Source organism: Mixophyes fleayi, chromosome 3 (genome assembly GCF_038048845.1).
Source record: "Mixophyes fleayi isolate aMixFle1 chromosome 3, aMixFle1.hap1, whole genome shotgun sequence".
NCBI classification, from domain to species: Eukaryota; Metazoa; Chordata; class Amphibia; order Anura; family Limnodynastidae; genus Mixophyes; species Mixophyes fleayi.
In genome coordinates, this window is record NC_134404.1 from 111,077,036 (window position 1) to 111,084,289 (window position 7,254).

General features: G+C 41.8%; 1 long non-coding RNA gene across 1 annotated transcript; it reads right to left on the minus strand.

Annotated features, from left to right (window-relative positions):
• Positions 1–1,575: 1,575 nt before the first annotated feature.
• Positions 1,576–2,985, minus strand: LOC142142743 (uncharacterized). Its single transcript, XR_012689307.1, has 3 exons — positions 2,693–2,985; positions 2,301–2,384; positions 1,576–1,818 (listed from the first exon to the last, which is right to left on the minus strand). It is a non-coding gene; the product is annotated as an uncharacterized LOC142142743 (long non-coding RNA).
• Positions 2,986–7,254: the final 4,269 nt, after the last annotated feature.

A 7,254-nucleotide genomic window follows, 5' to 3' on the forward strand; every position in this document is an offset into this window, starting at 1 on the left:
CATATATATCTCTTTTGCGCTGTCCAAATATAGATAAAAGATCCTGTGTGGGTCTGTGTGAGCAGTCTTTGCAAAAAAGCCTTTGGGCTAGATTTACTATCAGGCGTGTTTGTAAACCCGCTGACTTTCGGCGGGTTTGGCGGCGGTTTAGCCATCGCCGGATTTACTAAGGCTAAACCCGCCGTCCAAACGGCCAAAAATGATGTTTCCAAACCCGCCTCTGTATAAAGCGCCATGACGGTTTCAACAATGTTCTACATACAAACAGCCGGATTTACTATTAGGGGGTTTATAAAGCCGCCGGAAAACCGCCATTCAATAGACCAAAATGAAAGCGCTGCTTGTGAGCAGCGAGATTGTTCAAACAGTGCTGTTTGAACTATTTAGCCATTTCTAACATAAGAGAAAAAGCCATTTTGTGCAAAGTTTCCTCCTTTAGGATTGTATATGGGAAATGGGCAAACTGGCATGTAATTTGAGGTTTTTTGTTTTTTTTTCCATCCTGTATTATTGAATCCTATTTACTGATGTAAAGGTTTACCGGCCACTTCACATGCATTTAAAGTGCGTATGAATCTGGAATCTTTGCCTGATGTGGACGTAGTACCAATGTTTGTACTCATGTAAACCAGGTTCCTAGATATATTTGGTGGGGTGCTTATGTATGCACCTGTTAAGGTGTCTGATATTATCCTGGCTTGCTGTCTGATACATAATCTAGCTTTACATCAACTTACCCCACCGATTATTGCAGTACACAGTGAACAAGTAGGGGCCCGTGTCCCATTTGGTGATGTGCAGAGCACACAGGGGGAGGCAGATTTGAGACCGTCTCATTACAAACTACTTTAAATGTAAGTGCATACAATAAAAAACATATATTGGTTTTTGATTTTATGTCAGTGCAATGGTTTTATTAATGGAATATTTTAATAAAATTGGACCCTTTAAACAGAGGATAGTGTGTACTGTGAATGTTGTAATTGTTAAAATCCCTGTAAAGTGACAGTTAGAGGTCAATGTGTACGTGAAATTAGTGCATCGTTTTAAAGAAAACAGTATACTCTTGTTTAATGGGAAGAAAAGAAAGAATGATATGAATGAAATATAACTGCATTTATTGCATTACAACATAATAAAAGAAAAAGTATAACGCTTACACAACACATTCCCCAAGAATACATTTTTTGCCCTAACGCCGTCTTTTCGCTGGCATATCACTGTGCTTAGCCCCACTCTCTACCCTCCCTCGCCCACCCCTGGTGCGAGCACCTCTCCTTGGAGGAGTGCTATGTGTGGATCTGCTCGGCGTAATAGCAGTACTGGTGGAGGCCGATGAAAAAGGGGCCGGCAAGCGGGCAATCAGTTCCTGCTGGAGTTGGCCTGCCAGCCGGATAACATTGGCATTCCCCTCACGAACGGAGGAATGCATGGCGTCCACAGACCCAGACATTTGGGCCAGCTGCACATTCGTCTGCTCCAAAGCGCTTGCCAGCCGGTTTATTGCAGCAGGGATTTGGCTAGTGGAGCGGTGTATTCGCCTCAACTGGGCCGCAATTTGAGACATGTGGCCAGTTTGCCTGTCCATGAACAATGTCTGTTGCTGCTGGAATGCGCCAATAGACAGCGCCATTTCTCTGGCTGGGTCCATAGTTTCAGGTGCAGGTTGGTGGTGTGATGGTTCAGCAGGGCCAGGTGAAACTTCCTGGAGGCCAGACACAGGGGCATCCACTGTTACCAGGGTGATGGTTGTTAGATCCTCTGGCTCAGGGGACATTTCCAGGGACTCCGCCTGAGGTGGCTGGTATGAAGAGGGCCCTGTGTATGAAAAATGACGGTAAGTATATAGTATATAATATGTTTGTATATTGCATTCTGAACACTGGATAGGAAAGAATATTCTTTAGCAACTACAGATTCTTTCACAATGTTTGCATTCCTGATTTCTAGTCCTATGCTACCTGCTTACGGATGCACTTATTATCCTTTTAATACCCATTATCATTTGGACTGTGTAGTACATGCTGGGTTATTTTGACTAAACTGCATGCTATCAAAAGTGGAGATGTTGCCTATAGCAACCAATCAGATTTTAGCTGTCATTTTGTTGAATGCAATAAATAAAGTAAAGGTATATTCTGATGGGTTTCTATAGGCAACATATCAGTTTAGTAAAATGTAGCCCTAACTTCTCATTGCAAACAATAAAAAGAAAAAAAAAAAAAAAAAACATTGACAGCAACATTTGCACAGAAAATCAAGTAACTCCATTATTTCTCTCCTAAACAGAAATCACGCACCTGCTTGCTCGTCTGTGCCCGAATCTCTCGCTGAAGGTGGAGGTGTAGGTCTGGCACTGGGACTGAACTACGGTCCTGGCGATTCTGGATGTATTAGAAAAAGCATACAATGTATTTCCAGAAAAAAAACAATTTCCAAATATACTGTTTATTGCACAAATGTGTTTGCAATTTTTGGTTTTTTTTTTCTATGAGAAAAAAAAACCTTTACAAACTATTAGAGGCAAAAATACACTTTGAAAATCAAAAAAAAAAAAACTAATAAGAAAAAACGTTTGCAAAGAGAAAAGCAGTTTTGCAAAGAGAAAAGCAGTTTTGCAAAGAAAAAAGCAGTTTTAAAAAAAAAATAAAAAAATTAAATACTGTTAGAGTAAAATATGCAAATAACTCACCAACTACTTGTCCAAAACAGGGCGAATCCGTGTCTTGGACGTTTATCCCCTCGACAATCTCTGCCGGCATTATCTGTCGCAGCTCCTCCTCGTACGTTGTGTACTCAATACGAAGAGGGGGGCCACCACCCGTGCGCCTGGTTGCCCTCTTTTCCTGGGCCATCTTCTCTTTCAGCCTCCTTTTTATATCAGAAAACCGCTTGCGGCAGTGCGCCACTGTCCTCTTTAGTGGGCCCACTGCGTTCACGGCATCACAGACACGCCCCCACAATTGGTGACGCCGCCTTAGAGGAGTCCGGACTGCCAGGTTGCCTAGTATGACCTCATAACAGGGAACGATATTGTGCAAAAACACACAATTCTCATCATGTGAGAAGCGCACATTCCTCCCTGTCTTGGTCTTCCTGCCCTGACCTGTCTCCTCAACCTCTCCCTCTCCCTCTCCCTCCTCTGACCCCTCAACCTCCATCTCCCTCTCCTCAGCCTGTTCTCCCCTCCTATCTCTGGACATAATGACAAATAAATGTCAAACACACAAAACACAGAAAGACTTACAAACACAAAAGACAAACTACACTAAGTACAGACACACTCTCAACACAGTCACACACAAGTAACACAGACAAAGGACAAGTCAAATACCAAAAAAACAATACAGAAAATAAAAGAGAAAATAAATGTACAAAACAGAAAAATACCACAGGACTACTCACACTTCAATCAGATATCGCTCCACCAATCCATCAAACTCCAACTCTCACCAACTCACAGCAAACCACTATCCTCCAAACTCCTCTCACAAAACTCCTCAAACCCCTATCAAAGAAAAAGTGTCAGGCCAGTTGTTTATATAGGGCTTGTGATGTCAAATCTCCTGACTTTTAAAATAGCCAATAGTAACAGGCCAGGAGACAGGTGTAATTTTCAAAAAAACCGCCTTTACACAAAAGCGCCGTCATTTAAAGCAAAAGCGCCATGTTCTATTCAAAGCCACCGGCGGCTTTGAGCATTACATCCCGCCGTGACATCGCCGGCGGATTCAAATTGAAGCTGATATGCGCCCATTAGTAAATCCGGCTGTTTGCAATGCAAACCCGCCGGAAAACCGCCGCGATGCATGGCGGCTTGAAGCCGCCATGCATCACGCCTGTTAGTAAATCTAGCCCTTTGTCTTAAGAAAAGGTCATTACAAAACTTCTGTGGGAGTGGCTCATGTACCTGATTGGAAGCCAAGTCTTTTCAAATGCAAATGTATTTGACCCCACAGCTCTGTTCAGACAAATGCTGACATGGGGATGGGGACTGTCCAGGGACAACAGTTCCCTTTTCAATGGCTACTAAGGAAAGAAAATGGAATATATAATAATAGATTACATATCTTCTTCATACTTCCAGCTGTAGCACAATTACAAGCAGCTGCAGTGTCTGTAGAGGGAGTGTGTCATGATCCTAGCTGCACTTCAATTTCAAAGTTTAAAAAGAGTGGTGGGCATGGCTACAGGCTGGTTCAGGATTTTAAAGGCTATTAATGCTGTAATTCAAACTATATATCCTGTTGTACTCAACCATGCTGCAATTTTGATGCAGGTCCCAGGAATTAGCATACATTTTTCTGTAACTGACTTCTGCATGTTCCACATTCCCCTGCATCCAAATAGTCAATATCTGTTATCATTCACCTACAGGGGCAGCAATATACATGGACCATTCTGATCGTCCCGAAATCTTTAGTCAAGTGTTCTCCCAAGAAGGTGCCTCCACTTATACAATTTGTGGATAACCTTTTACTATGGTCCTCAAGCCTAGAAATTTATCAATAGGATACAGAAGCCCTCATTTGCTTCCTGGTGTATAAAGAAAAACTTTATAAAAATAAAGTTGTGCCAGAAAAATGTTGAGTACATTGGGCATTGTGTTTCAGCTACATAAAGACACCTCACTACCATAAGGATAGAAGCTGTGCAGGGGATTTTTAGAAATGTCAGAATACTGAAGGCAGTGGATTCCTAATTTCTCTGCAATAGCAGACTCACAGTATGACTTTAGAAAAACCACAGCACCCATTAGATCCAGTCATACATACTGCAAAAGTAATGTTTTGATATAAGCTACTCACTTTTAATACATTAGCAATTAGGACACGTATCAGGGTCTCTTACACAGAGACATGGTGACCAACAAAGGCCTATAGCATACTACAGTCCCACCCCCATCCTAGATCCTGTTGCTCTGGCTTTGCCTGTATGTCTTAGAGCTTTTGCAGCAGCTGCACTATTTATTGAAAAATCAGCAGACATACTTTGAAAACAGTAGTTTCTGTATGTTTCACATGGAGAAGAAGAATGGCTCACTTGTAAACAGACAACCCATTTCAATTGCCAGGCTTGCAATATGGGAACACATTGTGCTGCTTCCTTTCAACAATTTGCAAAGATGTGCAGTACTCAATCCTGCTAGACTTTTGCCCCTCCCTGAAGATGAGTTTAAACTCTTAGAGGGTGGAAACGTAGAGAATACATCTTGATTGTTTACCAATTGTTAAACAAAATGTTTCAACATGATTAGATCTTTCTGACACTCAACTTGATAATGTTGTCAGAGTCTAAGGGGGGATTAAATTGGCCACGCTACTTGAAAAAGTAACGCAGCCTGCGCACTATTACTGTTATTACGGTAATAGTGTGTATAAATACCGTTATTACGGTAGCATTAACGCCTTTTTTTGCTCGCAGCTCCATGAGCTGCGAGCAAAAAGGAGGTTATAATATGTTTTGGGTTGTGTAGATTTATTTTCTGGTTGGGTGGAAGCTTGGCCAGTAGCCACATCCACAGCAAACATAACTGCAAAGAAGATCGTGCAAGAATTTGTGTGCAGGTACAAGTTTTCCACAAGTGATATCCTCAAACTAAGGTACACATTTCACAAATGTTTAAAATGATGTCTGATCTGATGGACATTAAACAGTTGCACACACCATACCATCCACAAGCAAATGGAAAGTTGGAAAGGTATAACCAGACTATAAAGACTAAATTGACTAAAATTATAAAGGAAACTGGTCTTGCTTGGTCAAAAGTGCTGCCTCTTGTGTTAAATAGCATAAGTGTCATGGCCAGAGAACCCTTGATATTTCTGCTTATGACACTCTTTTCTCCAGCATTGTCCACCCCGCTGGTAGTGCGAGCGCCTGACACTTTAGGGTATTGACATCACATGTCCGCATCTGGAGGTGGAGAATTCAATTCTTTTTCAGTATATAAACTCACTCTGACATTTCAGTAGTGTCAGAGCAACAACTTTCCTTACTTCAAAAGGAGAGGCCGGGATGGGTTGCGCTTCCTTCAAATATGTGAAGCAGCCAAGGAATGGAACCTGGAGGTGTGTGGAGGGAAATCCCTACCCTCCCAAGGTAGAAACTAAATATACATAGAAACAGGTTCTAGGCACTAGGAGACGTGAAATAAAAGTAAATTTGCTTTATTTAATGCAAACAGGTATATATCACGTTCTGGCCGGAACAGAGAATATATGGCATATGATTGCAATGGTACACAGTGGCGTATCAAATAGTTGCATATATATACACAATGGTACACAATAACGTGGCAAATTATTAATGCACATAGATGTAGAAATTGCTGGGTTGTTATCAGCAACAAGTCTCAAGAGTAAATATCATATAGATACACTTGTACATGGTAGCGTAGCAAACGATTAGTGCACAAGGATATGGCAATCGCTATATTGTTATCGGCAGAAAAGTCTGAAAGTAAATTGAGAGTGGTCCAACCCGCTAACTGGGTGTTGCGGAGTCCATATATAGGTGTTATGGGAGATGCAGCTGTGTCCAATGAAAGCTCGAGTAATGTGCAATAAAATTAAAAAATTCAAGAATTCAAAGAGGACTTACAATACAGGTGCAGTCACGGTGGTCCGATCCAGGATGGTAATCCCTCCTGGGTACAGGAGCGCCTTTTTCCTGCCCAAGTATGGATGGGTGGTTGCTGGTGATCCCGCAGCCCGTTTCTTATTTGGAGGTGGCGCTCAAGACTACCGATCGTGGAAAAGACACAGCTGTGTGCTGCCGTATGACTGAATTGCAGAAAAAAAGAAATCTCGCATCCTAGAAAATGTGAAAGTCAGAATGAACGAATCCTGATGGTAGTGAGGCAATGGTTAACCAACGCGTTTCGCCCGTAGTTAGTGCCAGTGGGCTTCCTCAGGGATTAGTGCCACTGGCACTAACCAAGGGCGAAATGTCCTTGTGCACTAATCGTTTGCCACGCTACCATGTACAAGTGTATCTACATGATATTTACTCTTGAGACTTGTTGCTGATAACAACCTAGCAATTTCCACATCTATGTGCATTAATAATTTGCCATGTTATTGTGTACCATATAAATACAACTATTTGATACGCCAATGTGTACCATTGCAATCATATGCCTTATATTCTCTGTTCCGGCCGGAACGTGATATACACCTGTTTGTATTATATAAAGCAAATTTACTTTTATTTCACGTCTCCTGGCGCCTAGAACCTGTTTAAATCTCTATT